The 12,328-nt window shown below is 38.1% G+C and overlaps 1 protein-coding gene across 4 annotated transcripts in view; it reads left to right on the top strand.

Annotated features, from left to right (window-relative positions):
* Positions 1–12,328, top strand: part of CDIN1 (CDAN1 interacting nuclease 1) — a 171,275-nt gene that overhangs the window by 153,430 nt on the left and 5,517 nt on the right. The gene's annotated exons all lie outside the window — the stretch shown is intronic.

Genomic DNA, 12,328 nt, shown 5'->3' with positions numbered 1-12,328 from the left:
AGTTTAAAAAAAAAAAAAAGGCAAAAATACACGTGTGTGTGTATATGCATATTTAAAAACCCTAAAACACTCTAAATTCTTTGCAAGAACATGAACATTACACTTTGTCACAGGAGATAAACTTTACTGGCAAAGAGACCACCAAAGATACTGAAAATTTTTTACTCACTATCAAAACTGATAAAAGTGGGTGTCCTGTTCAGCTTACAGAAAGGTCACAAAAACAAACAAACAAAAACTAAAACTCCTGCCGATAATGCAATTCCTTCATATATTCAGGTAGTGCAAGAGATATCTGAAAATATCTGAGTTATTTATGGATCAGAATACAATTAGTCTTTCCTTATTATCTTCTCCTGCAAATAAACAGAATTAGTTGTGGGAAAACTGTTGTTTAAACTGGAGATAAATATCTGTTTCTTCAGAATGACTCATAAAAATAAACTGGTACAACATTTGAGTACATGTTGTAAGTGTGACTTAGCAGCTTTCATAAAGCACTTCATAAAAATTAGTGTTTTCTCTGCATCCGTGTTCTCCTTGGGCCTGAGTCTGTGCCTTACTCTGCCCTACACACTACATCCTGATGCAACGCAAGTATCCATCTCCCCACCACTGAAGGAGATCTGTTCCACTGTGTTGAACCTCCTCTAGTCTTTTCTCTGGAAAGTGCAAAACAGGAGTGTGATAATATAAAGTCATGAAGAATGGGTCCCTTCCTTACACAGCTCCCCTCCTCTACTCCAGCTGGACTTTTGCCAGCTCAAGTGGATAAGTGCAGGCCAACAGATATATTAGCTCAACCCTGTATTTAAGCCTAAATTATCCCCTGGATGACCCTAGAGTCAATTTACAGGTGCAGAGACTAGTATATGATGCTCAGAAAAAGTTCAGAAAGACTCTAAAACCCAGCTTTGGAGATGCCTTGACACATGTCACTGGAGGAATAACCGAAGGCAGATGGTTTGGGGGTGGGGAGGAAGAGAATAAAATATATATGATCATTTTATGTGCTTGTATAGGGTCCTATTTTTTAGTTTTTTTTCTATAATTTCTTTTTGCCCCTTCGTGACTAAAAAAAAAAATGATTCCAAGTTCCCCTTATACCAATGAAGACTAAGCCTACTGGTTTTAATTCTTACTGCTATTTACAACAATAATTATCTCTACAGACGAGTCGTGCCCTAAGGAGTTCAGCAGTGCATCATTAAAACTCTTCTTTGCCCCTGTGAATGCATGGAATAGCTCGTTGCATGTGCATCCACCGTTCTAGCAACGGCGAACAGTAACCCCCCGATTTCCCCTTCTCCTAAGTGTCTTCCTGCATGAAGACGCCACCAGCTTCCCCACAAATCATTTTCTGTGTTGGGGCAAGCAAGGTGAGCAAACCATCAAAGAGAAAATGTGTATTAGAACACATTCCCTATTCTACTTTCTTGTGCCTGGGATCTTAAAAGAATAGACAGAAGCATTGCCTGAAGTATATGATGATTGGCACAACTTTCTGCTTAGCTGGCTGCCATGTTACACAGCAGTAAAACCAGCATCCCCTTACTCTTGGTTTCCTCAGAAGTTGCGTTGCTGGAAGTTCTGGGAATATTTGTAATCCTTCCTTGGTATAGAGTGACCTCTTCACCCCCCTCAGTATTTGACTGGGATTAGATCCCAGATTGACTGGGATCCCTTGAGCTTTCCTGAATTGCCCTGCTCGGTATAAGCTTTCTTCTTATTCTCATTGCTCTAATTTTTCTATCACTTTAGAGTTCCTAGTTGACTTAGATTATGCTGCCACAGAAACCTGATAAGCTTTAAATACCAGGAAGGTTTAATCAGTTCTTCTGACTCTCTCCAAAATACAGTTTCAGAAAATAATCAAATTTTTAGGCCAAGGCAGTTATAAAGCAAACCCACAAAAAAGCTTTTGAATAAAACCAAAAGAGGCATGCAGATGCTGAAAAATCCTAATTCTATGTAAATATTGTCTTCTTACTTCAGACTAGTAGACCTAAGGATGATGTTTGTATGCATAAGTCTTTAAAATACATCTTGAAACAAAAGCTTTTCTTTAAAAGACAAGCACATAGCCCTGAATGGGTGATGAAACAAGTAACTTATCACTGAAGGTGGAGAGGAAAAGAAAAAAAGTAAAGTATCTAAATGATAGTTTATTATATTTTACTACAATTTCAATAAAACTGTAGTTATAAGCATCACAGAACTCTATTGTTTGGTCATTAACCCTACTTACTTCCTTGCGGAAGAGTTCACGCTTTTCCACAGCTTCCCTTTTCATGCAACACTACTGTCCCATACAAGAGTACTGCTTTATTATTTCATTATTCAAGGCTGCTGTGGTGCATTAGAGTAAGTGTCTGTGTCTGCTCTGCAGCAGTACAAATTATAGAAACATCAACTCGAGGTTCTAGTAAGGTAATGCAAATAGTCAGAAAAAGAGTCATACAGCAGTAACAGTCTCCAGAGCAGTTCTAATCTACAAGTCAAAATCCCTGGGGTATCTCAAAGTAAAGGCAAGCAAGAGAAGAACGAAAGGATATTGCAGGTGCTTCACCGTGTGCAACTAGCGTTAGTGTTGCAAGCAGAACCACATTCCTTTATTTGCTCTTTGGAGCACAATTCCCACCAGCAGTGATAAGCAAGGATGGTGTCTGGCCATTGTGTAAGAAGAGTTCTTCTATCCCATTCACATCACTCGATCAATTGCTGTCTGATCTTTAACTGAAAACCTTATAATAATCACAGTATTGGTTTGCATCTTAAACAGTGTACAACTCTGAAGCAGTGACACTTTCAGCTGTCTTATATGGGTCATTTTTATGTTTCTGTTTCCAAAAACAGAGAATTAGGGCAAGCTTTTCAAACTTGGCTACCTGAAGCAATCTATCTATATATATATATGTACAATAAGAAGCTTAACTGAGCAACCTAATTTTTAGATGTAAGCATTCAAACCTACCATTAAGTTCCTGTCAGAGATTTTCCAAAATCTTTTGCACTAGCCTACATTTCTTTAGTGCACCTGTAGCTAGCCCTAAAAAAGCAGCACAGGTGCAATTTAAACCAATGGCCAAACTTCTGATAGTAACAAACAAGCATGTACGTCCGGTTTTGGTTGCCTAATTTGAGATTGCATGCAGGTCCAATTTCCATAAATGCTCAGCTTCTACTTTGAAAAATATTGAGCATTATCCAAGTGCTTTATCAAAGGAGAAGAAGCAGTGAAAAAGCCAGGTTCCTGCTTATGATAACTACCTTTGATCAATTCATTTGGGGGTGGTAAGTTTGTTCAGTTGCTTGGTAACAAGTGTGTGAACATGGCAGGGACAACCTAGGCACATGCTGGTGAAGCCTCAAGATTACAAAAACGTTGATAGAGGCAAAAGCAATCCAAGACTCAAATGACCCAAACTGAATAAAGGTGTATAACATCCATATAGGACCCCTATAATATAAAAGTTCAAAATAAGAAAAAAGCTCCAAATCCTGTAAGGGTAAACAACAGTTCTCCCTTGAAGATTTGGTGCAGTGGCAAATAAAGAATAATGTGTGGAAAAAAATATCACTTTACTGAGAATAAAAACAAGTTTTTATAAGTTACTGAAAGTCAGGAGAAAAAGTACATCTGAAGCTCCAATTCTGGTCTATTTAAAAAAAAAAAAAAAAAAAGGTTCAAGGCCATCAAAATATCCTTTCACAGTATGGAATCCAGAATAACTTTTCCACCCTTGGGAACTGACCAACTTGCTTGCTCAAGCAATCTGGACAACTGCCTGAGTTAATGATCAGTCATCTTTAAAAATAAAAAAAAAAAGATCCTCCTATGAAGCTTATTTTGCCCAATAAATTAAAAATGATTTTAAAAAATTTAAGAAGTCAAACAACTAATTGGACTTAAGAAAAAAAAACACAATTTTGCTGTCTTTCTAAGAGAGCTGAAGAAATTAGCACAATAGATAAATGCAGATAATACTGGGGAACTGCAAGATGTTTTTGCCAGAGAAACATATAGATGTTTTACTTGGATGCAACTGGAAACTGAAGACTAAATACATGTAGTAATACAACAGAACATCTGAATACTCTTTGGGACTATTAAAGTCTCTCTTGCAAAACTTCTGTTCAAAGAGCATTCCATGAAAATGGACTGCAGCATCAAAGTGGACAGAATGAAATAAAATCATGAGGACTTAATATGAAGAATGACAAGTCAATGTTATTGGGAAAGAGAGGCCATATTATAGATGCTTGCATCCAAAACCAATAAGCTTGCTTTCAGCAGAACTCAAAGAAATAATTTTTAAATTAAGTACTGGTATTACAGAAAGCCACAAAAAAAAAAAAAAAGGAGACTTCCAGGGTTGGATATGAGAGAATACTTCATCTTCAGCCAGAATACTAAGTCCGTTCCAAAGCTCATTTGAGTGACTGAAAGTCTTTCCGTTGTCTTCAGTGAGTTTGGACCGGGCACATGGCCTGTATATAAAGAAGGCAGAAAGCTTCAAGCCGAAGCAAATGATTTTATTTTGTGTGATTTCCTAGACTCATAAAAGTAGCATTTATTGGCTAGATACCAACAATTTCATTTTTTTCATTTAATTTCTCTCCTATTTTAGGAAATAGTCAACAGATATCTTCTATATAGTTGTAAGCATTAGAAATATACAATATAAGCATTTAATTATTAATTTCATAAATGTAACTTGCAGTACTTTCCAAAACAGTACACTACCTGTAATGCACATCACACACTTAAGGAAGTAAGTAGTGTAGTCTCAAGTAGAATGTAATTAATGCTTATATTTCACATCTCCATCTTCTGAGAAAAAAAGTGTAAGGAAAAATTGCTTTGCTGTTGCTCCAAATGCTACACCCATATTCCAGTAATCAAAAAATATTACCATTGTTATTTTAGAAAATTACTGTGCTGCAAGAAAAGCATGTAGTGGTCAAACCTGATCTTCTGTTAGCTAAACCAAAAGTGTTACTGGATGCAGTACCTTAGTAAAACAAATATGACGTAGGATTTATGTCTTGTGACAAAGTTATGCTAGACTCTTATTTGTGCAAAAAGAATTCCATGTAAGTTTAGGAAAGGTTCTTTAGAGAGAAAGTGTTGTTGATACACCTGAAAATCCAGGCCCTTAACACCCGTTAACAGCCAGAAGCTGCAAGAAGTCACCTAATAACCATGGCCATAGAAGAAAGTTGCTCCAGTTCCCCCAAGTTTCGTTAAAAGAAAATCACAAGCTATGGTCTGATTCACAATCTACAGTTTCCATAAGCTTTAAGACCAAGAGTCAAACGCATCAGTGAAGTACAGCACTATGTTGTGAGACAAGCCTTCTGCAGCAGGCAAAGGCATAGTGTTCACACTAGCTCCAGCAATAGCAAAACAAATTCATTCTCAACCTATAAATTTGCTCTTTAAGCCAAGAAAAAAATCAGGCAGCTCCTTGAATCAAACCTCACTTTTGCCAATCTGGCAAACAGACCAAGCCCGTTAACATGCAGCTCGTTTGTTTCCATTGCCCCAGGTACTGCACTGGTTAAGTCTGGGCCAGCTTGAAGAAAGCGTCCATCTGTCTAGCTTACTACTAGAACAGTCTATCCAACTATTTTACCAAAGCTGCAGACAGGGACAACACTTGAATTCCTTTTGTAGAAGCAAGAGCAAACCACCTAACAGGGACTCACACCATGCATGTGTGTTCTCCAGCCAAATCCAGGAAGGCAGCTGAAGGGGTAGTGCTCCCCACCTCACATCCTGTGGCCTACCCTTACCCTGGCATGAAGGTCAGCTGAAAGCTGCCTGGCAGCAGGAAGCCTGGGTGGGATTTCCTCCTGACCTCTAAAGCCAATTACCTGCTTACTCCCGGGCTATTTTTTAGAGTTGCGGGGAGGATAAATGAGATTTCCTTATTAGAGTCCTTCTCTAGAAGACCCAAGCTTGCCTGGTATCGAGCATGTTCTGTGAGTCACAAATAATCATGCATTAATTACTTAATTGTCTGTCCTAGTATCACTGTGGTGAAGTTGTTCTCTATCAGCATTTTACAGCCTTAGGTCTAGAGGCTGCTGCAGTAACTAAGAATATAGAAAGTCCCTAAGAAAAGCACTCTTTATCTAGACCAAAGAGCTATTTAGCTCAGAGCAGGTAGTATATTTGGGGGAAAAAGAACAGGGCAAGCACTCAATAAAACTTCTCCCAGTGCAGCCACTCTAGCTTTGTAGCTTACGGACTTCCTAAACTAGAAGTAATAGACTCCTCTTTGTGCTTAAATCTGCAAGATTCAGAAATCTTGGATAGGAGACCTGCTTTCAGTAATATCAATGCACAAAGAATACTGTCCACTGGATAATGTGAACCTAACAGCTATGTAAGACTATTTAAAAGGATGAGTGAGCCTATTGCCAATATGCACTAACAGACTGTGAAAAACGTAAAGGAAAATTTAACATTTCAACTTAGATTATTAGAAAAAAACAGTACTTCATCCATCAAAATTGTATCTGTCCTATCTGGATATTTACAGCATACCTCTGTGCCGTGTAAGCAGAACAACAAAGGCAGTGGCAGTGACAGTGGCTTCAGGAGCTTTGAGATAAGCTTTCATGGTGCCCATATATATTTATATATTTATATTTGCATGTGCTTAGCGCAAAAGAGATTTTACTGCCATGTAGCTCCAGCTAGTCCGGAGCATCTCTCAGGCATGACAAGTTATTAGGCATAAGATCAGTTTGTTCTTGCTAGTGACAGGTTTCCATGAGCGTAAGAACTTCACCATCGCTGAAGGAACAAAACAACTGGGGCCAGCGCAGGGCGAGTGACAGTGCAGCCTGCTATCCTTTGTGGTAGGTGATGCACAGTGTGATGTGTGTCCAGCTCCCTGCCAAACTATGTTATGAGTATTAATTCCACTATTTTTTGTAGTGTATCTAATTAGATACACTGTATCTAATTAGAAAGCAAAAACAGTGTATTTATCCATGAATTTGCTGGGGAATTCATTTAAAATCCCTTACTGTACACATTGCATGTTATTTTTTCAATTAAACTGATTAAGTATTGGAATACTGCATACCTATGTTTCCTTGAGCGCTCTCATAGGTAGTTGAACATCTGGAGGTAAAAAAAGCAACAATAGAAAAGAAGAGACACCATATAGGTTCTTCATATTAAGCTGAACAAAAATTCCACAGTCCCTACATGCTGCTTGAAAGTGGATATAAAATATCTCTGAGAAAGGAGCTGTAGAACTTTAGACTATCAAGATGGAACAAGGGGTTATGAAAATGTACAAATATATGCAGGGGGAATTCTATGGTGCCATTCCTACCATCTGCAAGATATATCTCTCTTCTGGGTTGCAATTTCTGTTGCTTCAGAAGCTTTAATGCAAAGTGAATGTTACATTTCTGGTGCTACTTACACCATATGCATCTCAAAGGTTTGCTTTGTTTTAATGAAAATGAGATTAATGAATTTTCTTTTCAGAATTTTTAGTCCTTCCAGAAACTTTGTGTTTACAGGAAGAGTCCTACATCAGGACAGAAGTGGGAAGGAATATAGGGAAAGAAGGAGAAAGAAAATAAAAAGTTGTCTGACTATGCTCCCTGTCCTACCCATTTAAAGGCAATGAAGCATTTATTTCAGTGGCCCACAATCACTCCCCAAAGCTGTAACTTACATACATTTTTTACATACTTTATGCATAAAGTAAAGGTGCCTCCAGCAATGTTAGCTTGTATGAGCCGGTCTTGCTCAGCACATCATTGACGGTTTCAGTGACCTTGGGTGAATTGCAAGGGTGACATTTTTATACTGACAAACTGTTTTGGAAGAAAAAAGTCATGAGTAAGCGTTTCTGCATCGTCAAACAACCGTTCTGTCCCCTTTGGTCTTCCTCTCTTAATGCATAAAAGTGGCATAATCATGCTAATGGCTATTACTTCCTGTGCACATATAGATATGTAGGTGCCTGTGTATAAATGTAAATAAACCTGAGGTCTGCTCTTACCTCAGTTGGCCTTGGGAGTGCTTTGGGAACCAAAATAGTATGTGAAATATAGAAATTTATTTCTTTCTGTAGGTTCCCTGAAGAATTGCCATGCTACAGCAGACAGTATATGGTTTTCACATACCTAATGCGTTTTGTCTAACTGTTTCATTGTGTTTTGTGAACATTAATGAATTAAGCTTCAGGAAGGAACCATGTAAAGAGTGTAATGATTAGTGTCATTTAAGGAATGATTTGCGTAAAAAGAGGCTAATGATTTAGCCAAGTTCATTCAAATGTCAGTGGCAACCTGAGAAATAAAACCTCTGAGCCCTCACTCACGGGTGATCACTCAGATTACAGACTCTTCAGTGCTATTTCAGAAAAATCACCTCTTGTTACCTGTTTGCTGTAATATATTTAGGCATACATACAATTAAATTAAGCACTTTCATGGCGGTTTCAATCTTGATATTTCATTTTCAAGATTCAAACCAAGTAGTTAGCCCATCTCTCCTGAGCGTATATATTAGCATCAGCATCTGAAGATGCGTTAGCAGAAAGTCTTCAACTCAAGTAGCAGCAGAAAGAGGAGTGCTAGAAAAGAATATTGTTCTGAAATTGTTCGCATATATCCAGGTCTTTTCTATGCCTCATGCACCGTGACTCATAGTGACGAATACCTCAGAACGTCTGGCCAAATTCTGCTGTGACGTAAGTGTCGTGGTTTGTGCATTTATTTCAAGGCTACACTTATTTTTGGCTGAGGACTGGCACTATTCCTTTGTATCATTTACAGCTGGGAGCTTCCCACACCCTATTCTTGTATACATGACATCATTCTACAGAAATGGCTAAAGCCGCACACTTACAAAGAGGGGAAATGTAAAATAAGTTTAGACAACACCTCTTCACTATACCATCCTTCTGCAACCCAAAGAAGCCATGACAAAAGAAGCCAATTCGCGTCAAACGAGGTGTATCTGAGGAACAGTATTATGTTATAGCAAACCCCTCTAGTAGCCGTTGTCCAATCAACAGATTGTTTGCACTCTTGCAGCTGTGAAAGAAAGTTGTTGGTTCAACCAGCAGTGTGACTCTGCTATAGGTCTTACAATTCTGAAGCCTTGAAAGACAATTGGTCCACTGGGTATAAAAATATAGTGCTTGGATCAGTTTATTGTTTTAATTTAAATGGAGCCAGGAGAGGTATTATCTCCTTGGATATAGCCACACTGGCTGATGAGAGAGAATGGCTTTGTTTCCTTAAAATTCTTCCTCAGGAGGGATACAGTTGCCATCCTTTGATTGCCAGGAAAGAAACAGGACTTCCTAGGATCAGGGCAATGCCTGCCAATGCATATGGATAATGGGAGGATTTGCTGGAGTCCTATCTGTTTCATACCAGCTCTTAGGCACTTTTTCCTCAGTTCACATACACTTTTCAGGAGTGTTATCCCTAGTCCCCAAGACTAGAAGCATGTGGGAGTGAGGAGGAAATATACAAGTTCTTTCCAGCCCTCCATTGGAGAGAGCCCAAATTCCTTGGTGTAGGAGGGATATGAGGTTCAAAATTGGAAGAAAGGGTTCTGCACAGGAGGTAGACACAGCCAACTGGAAAGAGAGAGATCCACATGCAGAGTCCCTTCCAAAGATGAATCAGGGTGAAATGATTTTACATGTTTTTTCATTGTCCTTCCCACCTTGTAAACATTCCTAAAGCCTGTCTGCAAGCCCTGCATAAAGAAGTGCTAATATCCATATGTCAGTACTGGAAATAGTTTCTCCCACACCTTAAGAGCCAAGTTCATCCCGTATGTAATTCCACTCACTTTAATAGCTTTGCAGGAGAAAGGATATTGGCCCAGTAAGTCCACCCAAACGCTGTAGACTCTGCTGAAAACAGCTGCCTGCCTTGTGAGTAGGATGAATCACCACAAACCTCGATTGCTCAGGCCTTTGCAATAGATTCCTGCTCACTTCTGCATGCAATTCTGCCTGCAAAACTCTAAATTATCTGAACACCAGCTGCTTGAAAGATTTGCTTTTCTAATGTCCTATTATGGGCGATAAGGACAGCAGAGAGGCTCTTTCTCTCAGGTTGTAAACCGTGTCCACTGAATATGTATTTGTGCAATATGTATATTGTATTTATCCTAGTGCGGGACAGTTGTTAATTAACTGCAGTGACCAGGAAGGATTATTATTCTTTCTGATGCATTTCTTGATTTTTTAAAGATGGGAAATGAGGATTCACTTTCCTTTGCTTAGTCAGTCAACTAGAATAGGTATGGAGGTCAAGGTGAACTGATGCACCTAAAGGTATTAAATTGCTTCAGTGTCTGATCAGTACATCTTGATCATACGGTCAGTAAAAAACTGAATGCCAGCTTTATGGCTAAAAAGGAATTTCACCTCTGGTCAGACTGAAAGGGACCTTCAGAGAAGCTAGCAGCGGGAATTTTCCTAGGATCATGTAGGAATGTTATTCAACAAATTCTTTTATTGCAATGATTCAATGACCCTGGTGGTCCCTTCCAGTCTTATGTTCCTATAAATACTTTCCTTAAGAACTAATTCCTCCTGACAATCTGGCAGAGCTTCAGTTCACAATGCAGCATGTCATTAGTTAGTTTATCTTATAGCTAACTTTAGTATTTGATTTTTTCCTGTTACTGTGTTATTCTGGGTGGGTATTGTTTTTAATATCACCTATTGAGAATGTTGTGTTAATGAATAAATGAAAAAAATGAAAAAGATGAGTAAATAATGTTGCAACTCCTTCAACAACAGATGCTCTAAATTAAAAGATCTGAAAGTAACATTTCCTATTCTTTAAGCAAATGGTACGTTCTAGGATCCCGAATTATGTATATGTACAAAGTCCAGTTTAAAGAATCTGCTTGAGACAGAAATTCACCCTTGTAAGAAGTATTGCAATGTCTGTTATTATTAGTCTTAACTGAAAAAAATAGAGAGTAGAGGGAAGAGGTTTAGAATGAATTATTGGTTTAGAATGAATTAATTATTTTAATCATATTAGAGCTTTTTAAAATTTGCTTTTATGATGGAATAAAAGATGAGACAACACAGTTGTAGGAAATTGAGTTTCCATGAGCTGTGCTGAGCAAGAGATAAACAAGATAAACCTGATGCATTCTTGACCATAAAAATCTATATACAACACTACTGCTATTTTCCTTGTGTGTGAGAGAAAGAGATAATAAAATGGAAAAGGCTATTTCTAATTTCCCTATGCCCAAATAAGGGCATGAGGAAAAATAATTGGTGAGAATTATGGCCAGCCTTTCTAATAGTAGTCAAGAAGTAAGAGTCAAAAGGTAACTCCCTTCTCTTCTGCACAGTCTGTTTCATAGCAGGCTATACGGTGTGAGATTAGGGCTTCTTCAAGGTATTCTTGATATTTCCCATTTTACCTACTGCAGCAAAGCAGGGAATTGTTCAGGATTTTACTAGGCAACAGTAGCTAATTCTACCCTACATCCATTGACAATAGAGGGAGCTTCAAGCTGGTACAGTCCCATTCTGGGCGCTTCAGTTAAATGACAGGTTTGAATGCATGTATATGCTGCCATACTGGAGCTTGTAATAAATTTGGAAAACCACTTCAAAATCTTGTAAGTATATTATAAATCATATTATATCAAATTACATAAAGTGCCAGTGATGTGTTTGTGTGGTGGTATGCATACATATGCACTTATATGTATGTTTATACTATAAGAAAGAAAAACACCTCGCTACCATAGCCTGCGAAATAATGAGGATGGTTTATAGAAAGTTGTGGAAAATATTTACATGAAGATCTCAGGATGAATCGTTTTCAAGAAATGAGCTTTATCTAGTTGTATAAAATGGAATAATACGTCCAAAGCGCAATGAAATGCAATATTGCATTTGTTCTGGTTAAGTGTGATTAAATGAAGAGACCATTTTGACCTGATGGAATAAGAAATACACACATACACAGGCACACCAGAACCCCCTCCCCCCCCTCAAAAAACCAAAAACAAAACACACACACACACAGTGGTAATAAGAGAAACTTTAACTACTGACCTCTGTAAAAACTTATTGCCCAGACTCGTATTGTCAGTGACATTCAGGATCAACAATGCTTGCAAGCAGTGGACTCGAAATGAAGTTGTCTGTTTTTGGCAACACAATGTTCTGCATTTAGCAAAGGCATATGTTTCAAACTCAAATGACTTCACTTCAAATTAAAGCAAAAAAAAATGTTTTGAAGTGTAGTCATTTGATAATCATTTGCTTTAAAATAAGCAACATAT

This window comes from Struthio camelus, chromosome 5 (genome assembly GCF_040807025.1).
Source record: "Struthio camelus isolate bStrCam1 chromosome 5, bStrCam1.hap1, whole genome shotgun sequence".
Lineage (NCBI taxonomy): Eukaryota > Metazoa > Chordata > Aves > Struthioniformes > Struthionidae > Struthio > Struthio camelus.
This window is presented reverse-complemented; position numbering and strand designations above follow the sequence as displayed.